The sequence below is a fragment of the Ixodes scapularis genome, unplaced genomic scaffold (genome assembly GCF_016920785.2).
Source record: "Ixodes scapularis isolate PalLabHiFi unplaced genomic scaffold, ASM1692078v2 PGA_scaffold3__209_contigs__length_174095766, whole genome shotgun sequence".
Lineage (NCBI taxonomy): Eukaryota > Metazoa > Arthropoda > Arachnida > Ixodida > Ixodidae > Ixodes > Ixodes scapularis.
In genome coordinates this window covers 103,331,413-103,353,608 of record NW_024609868.1, presented here as the reverse complement: position 1 = coordinate 103,353,608, position 22,196 = coordinate 103,331,413, and the positions used below count along the sequence as shown (strand labels likewise).

At 46.0% G+C, this 22,196-nt stretch overlaps 1 pseudogene; it reads right to left on the bottom strand.

The window, feature by feature from the left end:
• Nucleotides 1-9,472: 9,472 nt before the first annotated feature.
• On the bottom strand, nt 9,473-11,415 carry LOC120836639 (annotated as a pseudogene).
• Between the last annotated feature and the right edge of the window lie 10,781 nt (nt 11,416-22,196).

The window sequence follows — 22,196 nt, the reverse complement described above, 5'->3', positions numbered from 1 at the left end:
TAGCATGCATTTTTGTTAGATTGGCTTAAAATGGCTATACATGGTTATCAGCAACTATTATTTACAATTTATGCAATTGGAGTATATATAGATTCGAATGACTTCAACTGGATATTATTGGCTATAGGCATCTATTCTGACTTGGTTGGCTTGGATTGGCTATTATTGGCAATAGTCATCTGTTCCTAACCTGGGCGGCTTGAATTGGCTACAAATGGCTTAAAGTGACTAGTATTTATAATTAGTAGCTATTTCTTTGTCTACGAACTCGAAATGGCTTCATGCGGCTAGTTTTGGCTATTACCATCTATTTTTTACCACACTGGCTTCAAATTGCTACAAATGGCTATTCATGAATATAGTTGACAATTCGTGCTATTTCAGTGATTATGATAGAAAATGACTTCAAATGGCTAATATTGCCTCTTAGTATCTATTTTTACTAGATTGGCTTGAAATGGCTATACATGGCTATCAGCAACTATTATTTACTATTTATGCAATTCAAGTGTGTATAGATTTGAATGACTTCAACTGGAGATTATTGGCTATATGCATCTATTCTTGACTTGGTTGCTTGGATTGGCTGTTATTGGCTATAATCATCTGTTCCCGACCTCGGTGGCTTGAATTGGCTACAAATGGCTTAAAGTAAGTAGTACTTATAATTAGCAACTATTTCTTTGTCTACGAACTCAAAATGGCTTCATGCAGCTAGTTTTGGCTATTACCATCTATTTTTTACCAGACTGGCTTCAAGTGGTTACAAATGGCTATTCATGAATATAGTTGACAATTCTTGCTATTTCAGTTATTATGATGGAAAATGACTTCAAATGGCTATAGATGGCTATCAGCAACTAATATTTACAATTTATGCAATTGGAGTGTGTATAGATTTGAATGACTTCAACTGGATGTTATTGGCTATATGCATCTATTCTTGACTTGGTTGCTTGGATCGGCTATTATTGGCTATAATCATCTGTTCCCGACCTCGGTGGCTTGAATTGGCTACAAATGGCTTAAAGTGACGAGTATTTATAATTAGCAGCTATTTCTTTGTCTACAAACTGAACTGGCTTCATGTGGCTATTTTTGGCTATTACCATCTAGTTTTTTCCATAATGGCTTCAAATGGCTATGAATGGCTATTCGTGAATATCTATTGAATGGCTATGCATGGCTATTTATGAATATCCATTGAATGGCTATGAATGGCTATTCATGAATATCCACAATTATACTTTATACCACAATTATTTGCTATAGCCATTGCAAGCCCATTGAAGCCAATCTGGTTAAAATGATTGATAATAGACAACAGCTACTAAAAGCAAGTCCAGTTAGTAAACACTAAAATTGCTCATAACTATCAAGACTGGCCACTAATAGCCATTTGTAGCTGTTTCAAGCCAATTCGATAAAGAATAAATGCTTATAGTCAATAATAGCCACTTGAAGTCAGTTTCGTCCATAAAGAGTGGAATACCACAGACTTGTCAATTATACTTACTAATAGCCATTGCAAGCCATTTGAGGCAAATCTGGCCAGAAATAGATGCTAATAGCCAACAATAGCCAATAAAAGCCATTCCAGTTAGTAAACATGAAGCCTGCTCATAAATATCAACATTAGTCACTGCAAGCCATTTGTAGCAATTTTAAGCCAATCTAAATGCTTATAGGCAGTAATAGCCACTTGTAGCCAGTTTCATTCAAAAACATTGAAATAGCACATAATTGTCAATTATAGTCACTAATAGCCATTGCAAGCCATTTGAGGCAAATCTGGCCAGAAATGGATGCTAATAGCCAACAATAGCCACTAAAAGCCATTCCAGTTAGTAAACATAAAATCTGCTGATAGATATCAACACTAGTCACTGCTAGCCATTTGTAGCAATTTTAAGCCAATTCAAATGTTTATAGCCAGTAATAGCCACTTGTAGCCAGTTTCATTTAAAAACACTGAAATAGCACATAATTGTCAATTATACTCACTAATAGCCATTGCAAGTCATTTGAGGCAAATCTGGCCAGAAATGGATGCTAATAGCCAACAATAGCCAATAAAAGCCATTCCAGTTAGTAAACATAAACCTGCTGATAAATATCGACACTAGTCACTACTAGCCATTTGTAGCAATTATAAGCCAATCTAAATGCTTATAGCCAGTAACAGCCACTTGTAGCCAGTTTCATCGAAAATACTGAAATAGCACATAATTGTCAATTATACTCACTAATAGCCATTGCTAGCCATTTGAAGCCAATCTGGTCAGAAATAGATGATAAAAGCCAACAATAGCCACTTAAAGCCAGTCCAGTTGGTGAACACAAAAATCACTCATAACTATCAACAGTAGTCATTAATAGCCATTTGTAGCCAAATTAAGCCATTGCATTAAAATAAATGTTTATAGCCAGTAATAGCCACTTGTGGCCATTTTAATCCATAAACACTGAAATAGCCCATAATTGTCAATTATTCTCACAAATAGCCATTGCTAGCCATTTGAAGCCAATCTGGTCAGAAATATATGCTAATAGCCAACAATAGCCCCTTAAAGTCATTCTAGTTAGTAAACACTAAAACACCCATACATATCAACACTAGTCACTAATAGCCTAAGGTAGCCATTTCAATCAAATTTATCTAAAATTTGATGCATAAGCCAATAATAGCCGCTTGAAGCCATACTCATTTTTAAGTACTGAAATAGCACGTAATTGTTTAATGATCTCATCAATATCCATCAGCAGCCATTTCAATTCAATCTGGTCAAAAATAATTACAAATAGCCAACATTATCCACTACAAGCAAATCCACTTCGTAAATATAAAAATAGCTCAAGCAATAGTTATCTACTAATAGCGGTTTGTAGCCATTTGCAGCCAATCTATTCGAAAATAGGTGTTTATAGCCAATAATAGCCACTTGAAGCCATTCTCATTCATAAACACTCAGACAGCAGATAATTGCTATTATACTGACTAACAGCCATTAGTAGCCATTGAGCCAATCTGGTCAGAAATATATTCTAATCGCCAACAATAGCCACCTGAAATCATTCCAGATCATAAACAGAAATAGCTCAGTTTTCATTACTCATTTATATTTGTAGCCATATCTATCAAATATATATAAACGTGGAGGCTGATAGCCAATAATAGCCAGTTGAAACAATGTGCATTCAACAACGCCGAAATGGGTAATTCTCAATTATCTCATCAATAGCTATTGGCAGTGATTTCAGGTCAATCTGGTCAAAGCAGATGCTAATAGCCAACAAAAGCTACTTGAAGCCGTTCATACGAGTAAGCATACAAAAAAATCACATAATTATCAATGATAATCCCCTCTAGTCACTTGGAGTCATTTGAAGTCGGTCTCATAAAAAATTGATGCCTATTGCCAATTATGGTCACTTGGAGCCAAGGGCATCCAATAAGACATGTTTCGGTAGGAATAAAACAAATAAATCAACAAGCTCAGAAAAGGTTAATAATTATTTAGATTGTAAAAAAATCGCGATACAAATACTGACTGGTCTATACAACACACTGTATTTTGACATCAAAATACCAAGAGGTCCAATATCACGATCTCATGCTGCCTACGCTCCGTCAAAAAACGGGAATATTTCATAGACTATCAATTTCTCTAGTGAGTCAGACCCACTTGATTCATTTCCGGGGAAAGTGGCGAGTTGTCCACTCCACACCGCCAGGATCGCTTTCTACTTCCGTCTCCCGTTTTAGACCGGAATTTCCTGTATTATTCACAACGGTATTTGCTGCTGCCTTCGAAAATAAATTCCGCCAAACCCTGAAATGAGCGGCGCTCGGAAGCAAATGGCGGCGGAGCGCTCGGTCGTTGCACCTGTCTCGCACTTTCGCACAGCAATAGTTGTTCGTGCTTGTAAGAAACGCATGGTGTGAATTTTATGAAGGGGTTTCAAAAAGTGTATATTACGCGGGCGCCTACGTAATCTACGTGATGAAAATAAGTACAAGATTAATGGGAGCTTAAAATTAAAGAAGAAGCATTGGCAACCTTTAATTCGTTGAAGTTAAAACAAAAACTGCCTTCACCTGTATTGGCACACCACTTTTGCCTCACCTCACGATGCCCTGTTCAAAGAACGAATAGACGAGAAACGAAACACAAAAACCAAGCATTACTCTGGGAAACAAAAATAAAACACCAAGCTGGAAAGTTGTGCTTACTTTCTTATCTGTTCAAGTCCTATCTTCTCAGACGAGAAACTAAACGCCACCTGGCGCTGGATCGGCGAACTTTCTTTCGGGGTCGTCCTATCGCCGGGGACAACGACACGGAGTTCGGTGTCTTGTGCAAGTGATTATCGAGCGAGCAAAGCGGTTTCTCAGCAGCCACGACGCTTTAGAAAACGGCATGGCTGCAGCGTCTTCTTCCGCCGCTCGCACCTCGGCACGCCCCCCTCCTTTCCTAGGGGTTGCTGTTAACGCTTGCCCGCTTTAATATGCGCAACTTGCCTGCTCCTCCAGTTTTGCTTTGTTTTTGTTTGCTGGGGCATCCCCGCGTTCCGAGAGTGGGGTTCGTATTCTTGAAGCCACTGCTGCATCCTCGAGCAGTCAATCTGCACAACCAAACAGAAAAAAAAAAAAAAAAATTAAAAAAAAAAGGATAGCTGGCTTCTGGGGGTGCGTAATTCCGCATTGAAGATTTTTGTTTTCTTTGTTTTGTTTTTTTACATTTGAGTGAGGTTAATGTCTTGCATGGCCTTGGCCCCCGGATGTTACGAAATTTTGTTCTTTAGGTCTTGAATTTCTCGGAAACCGAGGATGGTCGATGTGCCCCATATGTGTATCGATAAACTTTGCCAGTCAATAGTTGGTTGTACGTAATCTGCAGAAAATAAACCATTGCTCCTTAAATCGGAAAGAAAGCGCAAATTTTTTCCACGATGCGAAAAGAGAATATTTGCTTTCGTTTTGGGTATTGGTTACTTTTTTGTTCATTTACTCAGCTTTAATGCAGCGCAGTCTTACGTTGAACGCCTACAAACTTCTTGCGTGAATGAGCAGAAGCAAGAACTTTAATTTGTGAGGTTAATTGAATACCATTTTGTGAAGGGTCATCAGGTATTATTAAGGAGAAAGAGCACTAATTTGTTATAATGTAATGACCGACTCTAACAGATACTTGCCGTGTCTAGTATCATACGACTGGCAGCAGAGAGTAGTAATCGAAGCCTTGACACTCTGGGAGCCGCAAAAGGAGAGATATATGACTTGCGTATAGTGTTTAGCCGAGCGGCCAAGCCAAGCCCTTACTAAAGGGCGGGACCTATAACATTGCATGAACGGAGTGTACTTTCGCCTAAAGGGAAGATGGGGCACTTCTACATTTGAGAAAAAACGCTTGAATTGCGTTCATTTGGCCTTTAGAATAACAGATATCAAAATTATATTTCAATGCGACGCGTCGGAGAGCCACAAGAGCAATTTCAAAATAGGGCTGAAGCCCCGCCCCCCTAGCCTTGGGCAGCCAAAAGAGCCGTCGATGACGTCACGGACAGCGACAGTCTTTCGCGTTTTTCTCGCGTTTAACAATACTTACGCAGCAAATGGTTTGGGTATTCGGGTTCACGGGGTAAAAATACACTAGAATTCACTTCTAACTCATTTTTTCCAAGAAGCTCCGTAGCTTCCCTTTAAATTGCATGTCACGGCGTAATTAATACGCTGTTGTCTGTTTTCGCTGAAACTTTATATTGTAACATTCTTGTATCTAAACACTTAAATCAAATCTACCGATTTTTTTTTTTTTTTTGACATGGCGGGTGCAACAGCTTCAGAAAATGAGCACGATAAAAGGAGTAAACACGACAGGACAACAGCTGTACTAGCAACTGAAATGTTTCATTTGGAAAAAAAGGGGAACACATACTACTGCACCAGATAACACAGTGTGTATTCACACAATACGCCCTCCGCAAAGCACGTGTCGTCAAAATAGGTTCACTAGACGCAACCCATGCCAGTCGTGGTCTGGCGAAAAAAGGACATCTCGTTACAACATAAGGCAACCGATGGCTCACTCACACATTTTTTCCGAGGCACAAAATATAAAAAAAATCACGACATCTCCACGTGGTGAATGATGTTGATTGGGGCGAAGCTCTGGTGGTGCTGATGATGCTGATTTTATTATTCATAGTTAGTGCTGATGGTGCTGATTTTTTTTTTTATTGCTCATAGGTAGTGCTGGGTTCCGGGTTGCCGTTTCGACTTCAATATTACTGCTCTATGATCGGTGAAATGCAGAGCCAGTGGTTCTTCTAGCGGATCAGCTTGGATCCGCTAGAAGCCGTGGGAACTCATTTCCACCGCTTAAATCAACGGTCCAGCTCAGAAAGAGAATCTGTGATATGCAACGTGGTTATATACGCATTCGAGCATTTGTCCGCAGCGCCCTCTCGTCTATAAACGTTGAGCCAATGCAAGCAAAGTTTTACGCGACTACATGCGCATTTGACCGCAGCGCCCTTTCCTGTATTCGCAACTCCAACGCCCTATAGGTGGCGGGGCGGTAGTTTCAAGATGGCGGAAGGGACGGGGACTGATTCTCCAGGGTTTCTCGTGCGCCTGCTCGCTGACGCTGGTCAGTGCAATAAAAATGATTTATTTGTCTGCAAACGCGAAGTGGTTAGGGCAGGATCATATTACAGGTGACGGATATGTTGATGCGCGTTAGCGAAATGAGCATGCTGATATTTAAAAGTTGCAGAAGCCTCGACTTGCGAAGCTTTGTGGTGGGCGAGCGCATTTTACGCACTGGCCACGTCACTGTTTGTGGCAGAATATTTTTGAGGGTGATGAAGATATCGTGTTTGCTCTTGCCATGGCCATTAGTGCTCCGAAAAGTGAGCCACGCACGGTGACCGTCAAGCTTCAGAAGAGCAGCGTTCACACTATTGATGCCTTCGTGTCAGATGCTCGCAACTTGCTCACGTGTATTGCAACACGTGATCAAAGTGCTCTATGGTTATTGATAGGAAGTTTGTTATCGCAGGCTACCGTGCGGTGTAGCATTATAACCGGAGCCTCGCGCTGCGACTTTGAAGCACAATTCTCAGCGCGTGTCAGGAGCGTTGCCTTGCTTATATGTGGCCAATGGTAGCCTGCGGTAACGCTATTCTAAAACTGCCTATTACCATAATCGGCGTGTTTAGGGGTTGAGGGCTTTTATTTATTTCTCTACCAAAATTCGTATTTTAATATACCGTACATTTTTTTTTTTTTTTGTACCGTGCTATTTGCGACGTTGTGGACCCTCTAGGCAAAACTGCCCGTTCTAAGCTCTCGTCACGAACGGCTGGCTAACACAGACGCGCTTGAAATGCTTCGCGAATTTCTTTATTTATTTTGGGATTACCCGAAAGTAAGTACGCGTATTCTATCTTTTAAAAGTGCCTGGAATAAATCGTCATGTTCCTGCAGCCTTAAAACGCAAACCGATTCCCGACGTGTATTGCTCGGCATATCGTTGCGCGACCAGTTTTCTCCTACTTAGTGCAAAGAACATACTTTTCATAGACCGAACACTAGAGCTGTACGTTTTTAGTGGGAGCGTTTGCCGTCACGTTGAGCACAGATTGAGCTGGTGGTCATGCACACGACCAGCAATTCGCAGCGCATGCGATATACGAAAAATCCCTAATCAAAGTAAACATCCCGGTCCTTCGTGCAACGCTGCTGCGAGGTGGAGCACAAGAATTCCTATTTAACGCGCTCACGTTTTCGTCACAGCGGCTTCGCGCATCAAGGCCGACAGCCCCTGCCACCTTTTCCGCGCCGCCGCCGCTGCTGCCGTCCCCGTTCCTCTAGTTCTCCGCTCGTCCGCGGGAGGGCGAGCGGCGCGCTGGAGTTGCGAATAGATGTGGAGCGGCTACATGCAACGTTTCATCCATGACCGACAGCAGGAATGGCAATCGATGTGAGCACGGATGCCGGACGGATGAACCAGGCTAGACCCTAAGGAGCTTCGCCCCTAAAAGCCTCAATAATTTCGCGAGTGGCCCTCTCTCAATGCCCCCCTTCAACCGTCATTTCGTCAAAGGCCGGCTGACACGTGCAGTCTCTGCCATGCAAAGGGAGGAGTCCCCCCACCGTGGCCCTCGGAGAGTAAGCATGCTCTTGGAGCCTATCGTTAACGCACCTCCCTGTCTGTCCTATGAAGAATTTACCACATGACTGGGGTATTTTGTACACCGCACTCGGGACACATGACGAAAACAAATGGTTTTGCGTGTCTTTTGGCACACTTCGCCTTCACCCGATTATCGGCCCTTGCGCCCACCTTTGCACAAAACTGGCTCTTTTTGTGTGTGTGTGTGGGGGGGGGGGGGGGGGGGGAGAGAGAACATTGCTGGGACTCCATACCAGCCTCCCACTTGTTTAAAGGGGTTGTACAATGACATTGGGTAGTAATATTTTTTACTTTACACCAGCTTCCTGGCACTAGTGGGACCCAAGAATGCTCGAACGCAACACCACTGACCAAGAAGCGTCTTCGTCGCGGCGGAATTCAAAGGATGAAAGGGGAGCTTTTCTTTCAGTCTCTCCTTCTCAAAATTTGATGACGGAGCTGTGGGGGCAATGGGAACAATACGATCCCCCGGAATGCGTCATTAAGCTTTGCGATCCCAGCTGTGACGATATTCAAATGCTACTCACACAGTGGACGCGAAGACTGCGTACGCATTCGATCTGGGCTTGTGACAATCGATGCCTCGACAGGCATCGGGGTAGTGGCCCGTGTCCAATCGCTGCAACGACGACAATAGCCAACCCATAACAATGTCTGGAACTCGCGTGTCCTGTGCTTTGCCACCCCAGCGCGTGGCTATGATCAACATTGGCGGCATATAATTGGCTCCAGGTCACGCGGCCGCTTGTTCTGGCTGCGAGCTGGGTGGTGAACGGAGCTCGTTTTAGAGGCGAAGCTCCTTAGGGGCTAGCCATGTCCGTATGTCCGTCCGCCGTCCAGCGTGCCCCTGCTTGTGAGCTCACGAGCAGGAGCTGACGAGCTCGTGCTCGTAAGTTCAGCAGCGAGAGCAAAAAAAAACCAAAAAATAAATGAAAAAAGAGAGAAAGAAAAAAAAGGGGGTTCTGAGTTGCCACCCCATCTGTCTTTTTAAAGAAAGAAAAAAAAAGAAAACCACGGCATTCTCCTACTGACATGAATGAAAACGGCATCATCAGCACTACCTATGACTGTACTATCACCAAACTCAGTATCATCAGCACCACCCGAGCTTCGCCCCAATCAACATCATTCACCACGTGGAGATGCGGTAAGTTTTTTTCTTTAATTATTTTTAAAGTTTTATTGTGTGGGGTGAGGAGGAGGAGGAGGAAAGAACATTTTTTGTCCGACAGAATTGGCACTCTCCCTCCCCCCTCGGCACCAGGCCGGGGAGGCAGGAGGCACCGCTTTAGATGCTGGCCAGGAGGTCTTGTGTCCCGGCGGCCTCTTCAGCCAGTCGGACGAGGCGGAGCTGGAGCTCAGGGTCCGAACTGCGCAGCAGGGTCTCCCGGGATTCTTTAGAAGCGATATTTAGCGCCCTCCCAGGAGAATTTGAGCATTCCCAGATTATATGGTCGAGGGACCCTCTCAACCCGCAGTGTGTACACTCGGTTGATCTTATATCCGGGAACATATGGTTCACCAGGATTGGGTGTGGGTACGTGTATGTTTGGAGTCGTCGCCACGCGACTGCCTGCGTATTATTTAATGACGGGTCTGGTGGGGGTACCAGCCTGCGTTCCAATCTGTAATGTTGAGTAATTTCCCCATATTTTACCATGCGTTCACCGCTCCCTTGACAGAGGGGGTCCTCACCAGCCCGGTGGTATAAACATCGAGCTAGCTCGTGAGCCGCCTCGTTGCCGGGGACGGAGGCATGTGCCGGTGTCCAGATCAACGTAATTTTCCTCGCAATTTGTCGCTGATCGAGAAAATTCGCCGCCGCAGGCGAGATTCTGCCTGCACTAAAATTTTGGATGGCAGTTTTACTGTCGCTTATGATGAAATTTGCTTCCGTGCCGACGCAAGCCAATGCTACCGCAACTTCCTCCGCCACTGCAGCGGAGCGCGTCCTTAAGGAGACTGCCGTAACGGCATTTCCGCGGCCATCGACTACCGCGGCTACCGCTCGTCCGTCGTGGCCACAAGCGGCGTCCACATACGCTACCTGCTCCGAGGGCAGCTCCCTATACTGGAGACTAATGGCCTCTGCTCTCTTCTCTCTTCTGATCTTATTATGCTCGGGATGCGTATTCTTAGGTAAAGGGGGGATGGTTAGCCAGCTTCTTATTCCCTCCTTAATTTCTGCCTTCTGGATTGGGCCGGTGTGCGGATTGATTCCTACTTTAGCCAGGATAGTCCTGCCCGTTTTTGTGGCGCAAAATCTCTCAATCTAAGATGTGCGCGCCGCTCCCGCCAGTTCCACCCACGTGTTGTGCATCCCGAGCGCCAAAAGTCGCTCCGTGGATGTGCACGTGGGCAGGCCCAGCGCGCGCTTGACGCATCTACGTATTAATCCGTCAATTTTCATCTTTTCTGCCGACTTTAAGTCGAGATAAGGCGTACAGTAGCTAACTCTGCTGAATATGAAAGCTTGTACCAGCCTCATTAAATTCTTTTCTTTTGATCCTCGCCCTTTGCTCGCAACCCGCCTGATGAGGCTCAGTGTCTGCATCACGTGGCTCTCCAATCGCTTTAGAGTCTCTCCGTTGTGGCCGTGAGACTGGAGAACTAGGCCGAGAATTCGTATTTGTTCTACTTTTGGGACCTCTGCTCCCGCTACCTGAATTAGAATATCCGACGCTGCCTTACACCGGAGATGCTTAGGGTTGTAGACGAATAGTTCCGATTTTTGTGGTGAACAAACCAATCCTCGCTCGGTCGCGTACCTCACGATTGTGTCGGTCACCGCCTGGAGCCTTTGTTCAATTTCCGAGTCACTACCCTGGTTGACCCATAAGGTAATGTCATCTGCGTAGAGGCTGAATTGTAGCCCCTCGATGCGTTCCAACTGCTCGGGGAGCGCGCACATGGCCACGTTAAAGAGGAGGGGGGACAACACCGAGCCCAGGGGCCTGCCCCTGCTGCCCAGCTCAAGAATGGAAGATTCGATAGATTGGAATTTTACGCAGGCCGTCCTGCCGGAAAGGAAGTTTCGCACGTAATTGAAAGTTTTAGTGCCCACATTTAGATTGCTAAGTCCGGTAAGTACCTACTCGTGCTTTACGTTGTCGAAGGCTTTCGTCAGGTCTAGCCCTAGGATCACCTTCGCATCCTTAGACCGCGAGTCGACAATGTCGTGTTTAATCTGAAGCATGATATCCTGCGTGCACAGATGAGGGCGGAACCCGATCATTGTGTGCGGCAAGAGGTCCTGCTTTTCCAGGCATTCGATTATTCTCGTCTGGATGACGTGTGTAAAAACTTCCTCCAACAGCCTCTGGTTTCACAAGCGATTTAACCTGAGCAGCTCGTCATAGCGGTTGCACGATCAGTCCAGAGAAAAAAAAATTGTGCGTGCCCGGGCTTTTGATGGCACGAGATCCTTCTTTTCCTCGCAGGTCTTTTCTTCCAGTCGCGAGATGCTGTTATTTTTAAAGGGCTCCCACCGCGGACTTGTTGCAGACCTCCAGTGGGTAAAGAAGTTGGACTGGTCTCCTAAAAGTTCGTCCGTCCGGCAGTCGCACTTCACACGAGCGAATGATATTGTATCGTCCAGGGTGCACTTCTGTTATTCGTCCCACCTTCCACTTTGCTCTTGGTCGTCTAGCATCGTGAATAATTACCACGTCCCCGACAGCAATAGGCGTTGTGTTCTTGGGCGGAGTGTGGTGGGCAGAGCGAAGTTGCAAAAGATACTCCTTCATCCACCTCTTCCAAAACTGCTGTGAAATTAGTTCTCAATACCTCCATCGCCGTCTTAGTTCACGCGATGTCTGCGGGTTGGAGCTCATTTGCTTCATTGTCGGCAACGACAGAAGGCGTTTTACTACTAGGAAATGTGCAGGTGTTAAAATTTTTGGTTCCCGTTGATCTAAGTAAAGAAATGTTAAAGGACGCGAGTTCACGGCGGCTTCTACTTCCTGTTACACCGTCGACAACTCTTCAAAATTAAGATAGCTTCGTGCTAGAACCTTCCTGAGGGAGGTCTTCACTGTACGTATCATTCTCTCCCAGAAACCTCCCCACCATGCGGCTCTTTCGGCGCTAAATTTCCAGGTGATGTGATGGTGGGCGACATAGTCTTGTACATCCTGATGTCGGAGCAGTTCACAGACAGCTGATATATCTCTTGCAATTGTCTTAAACGCCAAAGCGTTGTCTAAATAAAGTAGGTCTGGCAGTCCTCTTCTGGAAACGAACCGACGTAAAGCCATCAAGAAGGATTGAGCAGATGTGCTCGTTGTGAGCTCGAGGAGAACTGCTCGTGTGACTGCGCATGTGAAGATGGCGATATATGACTTCTCGTTCTTTTGTTCCTTTGTGTAAAGTGGACCAGCAAAATCAATACCCACGACGTTGAATGGGTGCGTCGCCTCAATGCGTTCTTTTGGCAGTGGTTCCATAGGAGCTGATGCGGCCCTCAAGTGTGTCCTTGCACACTTGGTGCAGTTTCGCAGAGACTTCTTTACGGCTTGTCTTCCGCGTACAATCCAATACTGTTCGCGCAATTCAGTTAAAGTATCTGCTACTCCTCCGTGAAGCACCCGCTGATGTGCGCCGCATATAAGTAACTCGGTGAAGCGATGTGCGTTGGGGAGTATGATGGGGTGTTTAAGGTCTTCTGATGCATTTAGTTGTTGGAGACGACCGCCTACGCGTAAAACTCCGATGTCATCTATGAAAGGTGTCAAATCTTTTAGTTTCGATGACTTGCTCAGCGGCCTTCCATTTCGTATGCTCTGAAGTTCTCCCGAGAATTCATTTTTTTGTGTGACCTTTATCCAGTATTGTTCCGCTCTTTTGAGTTCTGCCGTTAAAAGGTAGTTAGACAATTCCTTCAGTGCGCCAGTGTTTTCTTTGAAACGGTAAATCCAAGCAGTGACGCGTAGGACCCTTGAGAGCTCGCTGTAGCGTTGCAAGTCAAGTACAGGATTGTCTACGCAGTTGTTACTTGCAGTACATTGGTTTTGATGTCATTGTCTTCCATGTCGTCTAGGTCGTCTCGTTCGGGATGCGCCTGTGGCCATTTTGGTGACGGTTTCTTGAGCCAAGAAGGGCCAGTCCACCACAAGTTGTTGGACTCTAGGTTTGACACGGAGAGTCCTCTTGTTAGGCAATCTGCCGGGTTTTCTTTACCCGGGCAGAATCTCCAGCGAGCTGTAGGCGTGTTGTTTTGGATTTCCCTCATTCTATTAGCAACAAATGTCTCCCACCGGTGACTTTGACCTTGTATCCACTTCCACGTTATGGTAGAGTCTGTCCACAAGTATACATCGTGGTCTTGAAGCTACAACGTCTTTTCTACATAGCGCAGTAATCTAGAACCGATGAGAGCTCCCATCAGCTCTAAGCGAGGGAGTGTCCGCTTTTTAAGAGGTGCTACTCGCGCCTTTGCAAGTAGTAGATGTATTTCTACTGTGTTCTCAGAGTCAGATGTTCTTAGGTAGACAACTGCGCCGTAAGCCTTCGGACTGGCGTCAGTGAAGACATGTAGTTCGTAAAACAGCGTAGTGTCTCGGAGTTCCTCCAACAAGAATCGAGATATGGATATGACTTGTAGCTGTGGAATCTCGTTGCACCACGTGTTCCACTCTTGTTGTATGTTCTCAGGAAGACTATTGTCCCAGCCTATCTTTAATTCCCACAGTTTTTGGAACATAATCTTGACTCGGATGGTGAAAGGTGATAGCAATCCCATGATGTCGTAGATTCTATTGGCAGCTTGAAGGACATATCGCTTTGTACTTAATTTCGTTTTCAAGAAGTTCAACGTCGAGGTCAATGACAACTTCAAAGTGTCCTCCTCTGTATTCCAATGCATTCCAAGCACCTTGGTATCTGTCGCCATATCAGTTGGTTGGGGGACTCCTTTTTGGAACAATCTTTGCAGTGTCTTGCTGTTGGATGCCCATTTCTGAAGATTCATGCCAGCTTGTTGCATGATGTCTTGTGTTTCCTTAAACAGCTTGACTGCTGCTGCTCCACCCTGGGCGCCAGTCAAGAGATCGTCGACATAGAACGATTTCGCTAGAACCTGAGCTGTCTCCGGGTGGTTTTGAACTGTTCGGAAATGATGCTGTAGGGTAGCTGTCAGCAAGAACGGACTGGATGTCGTTCCAAACGGAACGCGGGTCATCCTTCACTCCGGTATTGGTGGTAACTGACCGGTTGTTGTGGTCTCTCTCCAAACCACAAGAAGCGTAGCGAATCTCGGTCTCTTTCTTTTACTGATATTTGCAGAAATGCCTTCTGAACATCTGCTGTCATCGCTATTTTATTGACTCGGAACCTCAGGAGAACCTGTAATAGGTCGTCAGATGCCTTTGGTCCCGTTTCAAGAAATCCGTTGAGACTCTCACTTCCTTGTTGGTGAGATGAGGCGTCAAATACGATTCTAATCTTCGTTGTGAGCGCCTCCTCGCGCATTACCGCATGGTGCGGCATGTAGTACTGCCGTCCTGTATTTTTCTTCGCATCTGGAACCAACTCTGCATGCTCATCCTTCAAATATTGACGGATCACACTGTCGTAAGTGTTCAGCAGGTTTTCATCTCTCCGGAGTTTTCGTATCAACCCGTTTAACCTTGCTGTCGCCAGCTCCTTGTTGTCCTGGAGCTCGGTTCTTTTGTTGGTCTTGCAGGGTAGTGAGACTTCATACCTGCCTTCAGTCCAACAAATCGACTCTTCAAATGTCTGTAACACCGTTTCCTGGGACCTATCTTCCTTGTCTGTGATTCCAAGATGTTCCAGGTCCCAAAACCCTGGCAATTTGTTCGTTTCGTCTTCGGTGGTTACTCCTACATTAAGAATACAGGCCATGACACGGTTTTGTGTTGTCAATGAATAATTTTTGTCCGTTGGTCCTTGCACCGTCCAACCAAGTCGAGTGCTTAGCGCTGTCAGCTGCTGACTCTCACTGCGGATGTTGTCACCCTTCATGATTTTCCATACTTGGTCAGCACCGATTAATAGGCTGATTCTGAGTGCCCCTTTCGTTTCATCGAAAAGGCAAAGGTCAGCCAAATCGTTTCCTTCACTTTGAAGCTCTCCTATGAAAGGGTGGTCCAAAGGAAGCTCCATCATTTGGCTGCAAATCTTCGGGACTTCTAACGCTTCGAAGATGTACTCTCCTTGGTGGTACTGGCTCTTTAGTCTAACCTCCACAAGCTTTCGTCTTTGTTCTTTTGCAGCTTCGGATCCAAAGGTGTTGATGCAAATATTTATGTCGCCGAGAATACGTAGTTGGTACCTTTTGGACACATCTTCTCGGATGAAAGTTCGCTGGCTTCCTCCGTCTATCATTCCTCTTATGTATCTGTACCCACTTTTGCCAGCGATCCAGCCCCGAAACGTTTAAGTAGGATATGGGGCTCCTTTTGCGTTGTTGATGGAGCGTAAGTATGGAGCGCCTTCGTTTTGCTATTTTGTTCCGTCTCCTTAGTTCGTTGCCAGCGTGGGTCGCACATCGATGTAGCATGTCTGCCTTTGCAAGTATTGCAGACGATTCTCCTTCTGCAATCTCGCGCTCTGTGCCCCTTCATGGTACATTTAAAACATCTCATGTCGTCGGAGAGTTTCTTCTTTTTCGCATCTATCGTTGCATCCGTGTTGCAATCTTCCGACGAGTGATTTCTGGAAGAGCAGAAAAGGCATTCTGCTGACTCTTTCGCCCGACTGTGTAGAACAGCTGCGGAACTTCTTGTACCTTCTCTTCTGGAATCGTACTTCCTAGTGTCAGGTCGACTGTCTTGACTTGTCCTCCCTGTTGTCAGTCCACTTCGTTCTCGACATTCCACTTCAATCTGAAGAAATTTTAAGGTCATCTCCAGATCTCCTTCTGACGTCAGTGGCTCTGTAGCTCCGCTGAAGGATTTTCGTCGATGATATTCGATGACGACGTCGGTTGGTAGAACCTTCATTAGTATCTCGTTCAGCATTGCAGAGTAGGACATAGCGTGAACTCCGAGATCTTTTAAGCCACGAATGTGTAGCTGAACGGCGTCGAGAAGTCTTCTTAAGGCACCAACGTCGTTTGATGATGGGACCTTCTGGAGCGTTCGGAGTATTGAAAGATGGTCTTGCTCGATGAGTTTCTTGTCTCCAAATCGCGCTCGGAGTATAGCCAACGCGTCTGTGTAGCTGGAGTTAGACCCATGAAGGCCAGCGATGGCTCTAAATGCGGGTCCGGTGAGAAGGGACCGGAGGTAGTGAAACTTGTCAGCCTGACGCAGTTGAGGATGCTGGTCAATCGTGTTTTGGAACATATCCCAGAACGCTTGCCACTGAGAAGTGCTGCCGTCAAATTTCAACATCTCCAATTTCGGAAGTCTTGCTCTGGCGTTCTCGGTGGTGGTCGGAAGAATCGCCGGTGTTCTGTTTACTTCTACCACACGGGCTTCTTGATTCTTCAGAATCTCAATTCGATGACTCAGCATTGCAAATGCCTGCGTTGAGTTGTCCTGGTAGGTCATTACCGCTTCATACTCTTGCTCAAGGTGTTCGTCGCTTACGAAGGATTCGAACTCTCGATCTAAGATTTTCAGCTCTTCGATATTTGTCGTTAATCTCTGAAGAAGTGTTGTGAGCGAACTAAGATCGGGATCGTCATTTGCAAGAGTCGCCCTGACCTCGTCGATGAGCCGAGTGGTCTGGGCCCGACGAGAGGTTCGCTTGGTCCGTACTCGCTCCATGTGACTGTCTTCAGAAGCTCCTTGATGTCTCGGTTGGCTTTCTGTAGCGTTGAAGTAGCCTTCCCGGGTTTCGGCACCATCAAGTTCCTGTAAAAACTTCCTCCAACAGCCTCTGGTTTCACAAGCGATTTAATCTGAGCAGCTCGTCATAGCGGTTGCACGATCAGTCCAGAGAAAAAAAAAATTGTGCGTGCCCGGGCTTTTGATGGCACGAGATCCTCCTTTTCCTCGCAGGTCTTTTCTTCCAGTCGCGAGATGCTGTTATGTTTAACAACGTGTTCAATTAGCTTTCCTACGCACGAGGTAAGCGATATGGGCCTGAGATTCCCGAGCTGTGGAGGCTTGCCCGGCTTGGGTATTAAGGTGACGTTTGCCGATTTCCATTGCTGCGGCAGCTCGCCTTTGTCCCAGCATTCTTGCATGTACTCCGTTAGGTAACCTATCGAGGTATCATCCAAATTCCTGAGCATTTTATTTGTAATCCCGTCAGGATGGGGCAGACTTTGTGCGGAGCCTAACTAATTCCGCTCTAACTTCCGCTTCAGTGATGGGGGCATCAAGCGCCTCGTTGTGCGAACCATCATATTCTGGAATGGGAGTTTCATGGGTCTCACCTATGTAGGTTTCTATTAGTTTCTGCATGAAACCGTCATCACCGCCGTCAAAAGCCTGTCGAGCTTTGGCGAGTATGATTCCCGATTGGGTTTTCGAATTTTCCGGGTCGAGCAAATGGCGGAGCATACCCCACGTTCTAGCGAGGTTCATCTCGCCTTTAATCTGGTCGCATTTGTTGCCCCAATTTTGTTCACATAATTTAAAGGAGTAATCCTCAATTTCCTTGTTGTGTCGCGCTAACCTTCTCCGGAGGGTGCGGTTCCATTTTTGTGTCCTTAGACGTCTTTCCATGCTTTGCTTAGCCTCCCACATATGCAGGAGGCGGCTATCGGCAATCTCGGGGGCGTCTTCACCTTCTAAGGTTTTGGTAACCTCCCCGACGTTCGATTTTAGCTGTTCCGCCCATTCCCCGATGTCGCAAATTTGCTTCCCTTCGTGGTTGGATCTGATTGTTCTAAACTGGTCCCATTCGACGGTGGCTGGCGCGCGTGCCCTGCGCGTTTTAAGGCCTTCTTTGAGGAGGGATACCAGTATGTAGTGGTCGCTCCCAAAATTTAGCTCTGAATTGTGTTATTCGAGGCCGCGGACGTTCTTGGAGAGGGTGAGATCTGAAGACGTATCCACACTAACGCTGTTGCCCACTCGCGTGGGGCTATCAGGGTCAGTGTGTAACGAAAGCCCCAGATCTTGCATGTCCTCCCACAATTTTCTACCTTTTGGGCACTGATGAGAGTACCCCCAGGCCTGATGATGCGCGTTGAGATCCCCCACAACCACTAGAGGCCGGTTTCCGCTAATTTTGAGAGTTTTGCGGAGCAGGGCTCTGAACCTAACCTTTCTTTGTTTAGGCGAGCTGTATATATACAACAAAAAGAGGCTGGGTTCCGTTTTTTTGCCCGTTAAAATTTCGACGAAGACGTTCTCAATCTCCCGCAAATCGAGCTCATGTTCTATCATCGCGATATTTCGTTTCACAAGTGTCGTGACCGTCGATTTCTCGCCCCGGTCGCTATGAAACGCCTGATATCCTGACATTTTCGCGGGTCCCCCCGTCTCCTGAAGCGCAATCGCGAGTGGCGTGATGGTCAGTAGCGGAAGATATCGCTGCAGAATCGGCCGCTTACGGCGGAAGCCACGACAGTTCCACTGCCAAATTTGGTTCTCAGCAGTGAAAAACGAACGCGTGTTTCATCCGTCATAAACGTCAGGGTTCCGTTTTAAGCGGTATTTGCGCAAGGTACAAAAAATGTTGCATCGCCCCTTTAAGGTTGTGGGAGACACGGTGGATGCAGGTGACCACCATCTCTCGCTTTTTCTGTACGTCGGTCCTCACCCTTTTTATCCCTTTTGCCTTCTTCAGCAGGGCACTTGCCACCTCCGTTAAAGTCGCTGACGGGTACCCCGACGCCCTCAGTCTCTTAGCTAGCGCTAAGAAATTGTCGGTCATCATGTGAACGCATGACTCCTCGAAAGCAGAGCTGAGACAGGAAACTGCTATGCCCTTCTACACCAGCTTGGATGGTTCTGATCAGAATGGGATGATCTGTAGTCCAAAATCGGCCTTCATTGACCAAGATTGGCATGGGTTGCGTATAGTGAACCTTTTTTGATGACACATGCCTTTGGGAGAGCGTATTGTATGAATACACTTTGTCTTATCTGGTACCGACGTATGGTGTTCTCTTTCTATTTTCAAATAAAGCATTTCAGTTGCGAGTACAGATGTTGTCCTGTCGTGTCTATTCCTTTAACGTCCTCGTTTTTTGAAGCTGTTAAACCCACCATGCCAAACTTTTACCAACTCGCCCAGTTCACCACCTTGTTACAGTATGATTTTCTTGTCTTTTTAGGGTATCTTTGTCTAGTATCTTCTTCCACTCAGTCCACGCGTGAACACAAAGTTCGCACCGGACAGCTATCGCATCTTCCAATGAGGCGCACGTCACCCGGGCAGCCGCATTGAGCTATTTCCATTTGCGGCGCGCATTACGGGCGTCAGCACGAGTGGTTCACGATTTCTCACCGAAAATATCGACTGGTTTGCGTCTATAGTTGAATATGGCAGCGCTCTTTGGAAAAGAGGGTTACGGTTTTAATATCAATGCCAGGCCGTCTTCATGATGGAAAAACCTTGGGATGTTGTTTGTTTATCCATAGGTGCGAGATAAGTGTCACTTGTTCGTTGGGTACGTTCCCTGGCAGGCAGAATTCGGCACCTTTTTCAACTCGATGAGCAGCGATTAAGCGATATAATGGCCAGATGTATTTCCCTATTTAAAAATGCAACAAATGGCAGTGACCTCGCGTGTCGTCATAGTAAGAGTATGCTTTTCCCGTTGACCGAAGTTTGCCTGAAAGTGACAAGGATTACGAAGATGCGGAACGACATGCAATGATTTGTCATCTAAATATCATCGCGTGACAAAGGTCCCAGCGGAACGTTCAACTAGCTTTCGAAGAAAAACATCTAGTTGGGATCTCTGTCATGTTTTCGACGACGTATAATGAAATAGTTTTAGTATATGCATTACTGAACATATCGCGGCTGATGCATGCCAATCGAGCCTAGTCCAAAATGTTTATAGGACGAGGGGAACGATGTAACATTTGTCACAGAACATAACCGTCGCTCCATCAGTCCTTGCAATCACCTTCTCTTGTAAGCCTCCAAAAATATCAAATTAATTCCGAAGAAGGCTTGAAATACATTTATTATTCACTTACCTGTACACCGCGGGGAAACTCAGAATGTTCGCACCTAGTCGCTTTCCCGGTCAAGGTTCAACTACGATATCCGGGCGGCGGAGACGTCCCCGCGACGCGTCTATTCTTGTTCTCGTTATGTCTGCATGTCATGGCATAGATGGCGCAAAAGTAGACGCTTACCTATGGATGCTTTCTATCCCCCATTGGAAACTGCACTCGCGCCGTCCGCGAGCGAACCGTGACGTATTTGGCTACATTGCGGGAAAGCTCGCTCGGTGGCGCTGGCGGCGGTGGTGTCTCATAAGATTCGCTATAGGTGCTGTTGGCGAAGGAGACAGGAAGATAAATGGAAGAGGAGAAAGAGATAAGCCACGTCTCTGAAGGGCGTGCTGCTCGTGTATAGAGCGGTCTGGGACTTCAAGCCAAAATACGTTAGAAGGTTGTCTACACAAATATTTATGCCTAGCAGTGTTGCTGAATGGTGATTCCTATTCCATTCCAACCCCATTCCGGGGAATTAGAGTTGCCCATAATTCCGCTTCATTCAACTCCTAGGGACGAAGACACTAGGCCCATTCCCCCTCATGGCATGACTGAACGGTTCTATTTCATTTCCCTAATTCTTAACCGTGACGAATGCCGCTTGACAGCTACTTTTTTTTTTTTTGCCAGCAAAGTTACCATCAGTCTGAAGTTATAAGACGCTTAGACAACTACAAACACATGCAAATCACGTCCCGAAAGCATTGTTTACACTGAACCGAGCGGTGGCGCTAAGTAGCACTGGTGGCGATCAGTGGCACTGCAAACATCAATCACGCAGCAAAGCATAAAATGCTAGAAACAGACGGCAAAGCTCCAAAGCATCCGTTTTATTCACAAACGGACCGTACATGTCCTCAACGTCTAGAAGATATATGGCAAGCAAGAAGTTCCGCCTCCAAGAAATGCGGGCGGTGTGGCATTGTACCTGCCGAGTGACTTATGGACTAGCGCTGTAATCACGCATAGTCATAACAGCCGCTTTGTTGTATCTTGCGGCGCCAGGAATGATACCTTGTCTACCTGCAACTTTTGCAATGTAGCTTGTTTCATTGGGGGCACCATTTTAATCTCGATGGAACATGAGCTGGTTACACAACCAAACCGTCAATCACCTTAAGAACGATGATGCTGTTTCAAAATCAACTTTCAGCGTACTCTAGCGTTTCACCATCAGCAGGTTAGCTAGACACAACCCGCATAAGAACCGAGTCATTTCATTCCGAATTTTGTTCCGCGCAAAGAACATTATATTCTATTCCATACCTCAAAACGCTGCCGCCATTCCATTACCATTGAAATTCCTATCCACTCCATTTCTATTCCCATTCCACTCCATTCCATTCCTATTTATTTCAAATTTATTCCTTTTGCATTCCCATTCCTTTCCACTTGTATTCCCATTCCCTTCCTATTCCATTCCCGTTGCATTCCCATTCCATTCCCCCACTCCATGCCATTTCGATTCCCATTCCACTCCCATTCCATTCCTACTCTATTCCCATTCTATTCCCATTCTATTTTGGGGTCGCAGAAGGGCGGAGTTATTCCGAAATCACCTCAACTCCGAAGTGGCAACTCCGCAACCCTGATACCTAGTGCGTGAGCAACCAACTGAGTTGTTTGGCGGCCACATGCTGCAAACACCCGTAGTGCTAGAAATAGAAAACTGCCCTCGTCTCTACGCCCGAAAGATGCCGATATCAAACCAGATGTTTCACAAGGTACGAGAAGAAACAAAGGGGAACAATCAGTTTTTTTGTTTTTCTTTTGCCTGCTTTACGCCCAAGATACACCGTCATTGCTTCAGCATACAAGACGCTTCTTCTCGTCCGTTTTACTTTATACATGACAAACTATATTACACCACATGGTACACAGCGTGATTCAGGGCATCACG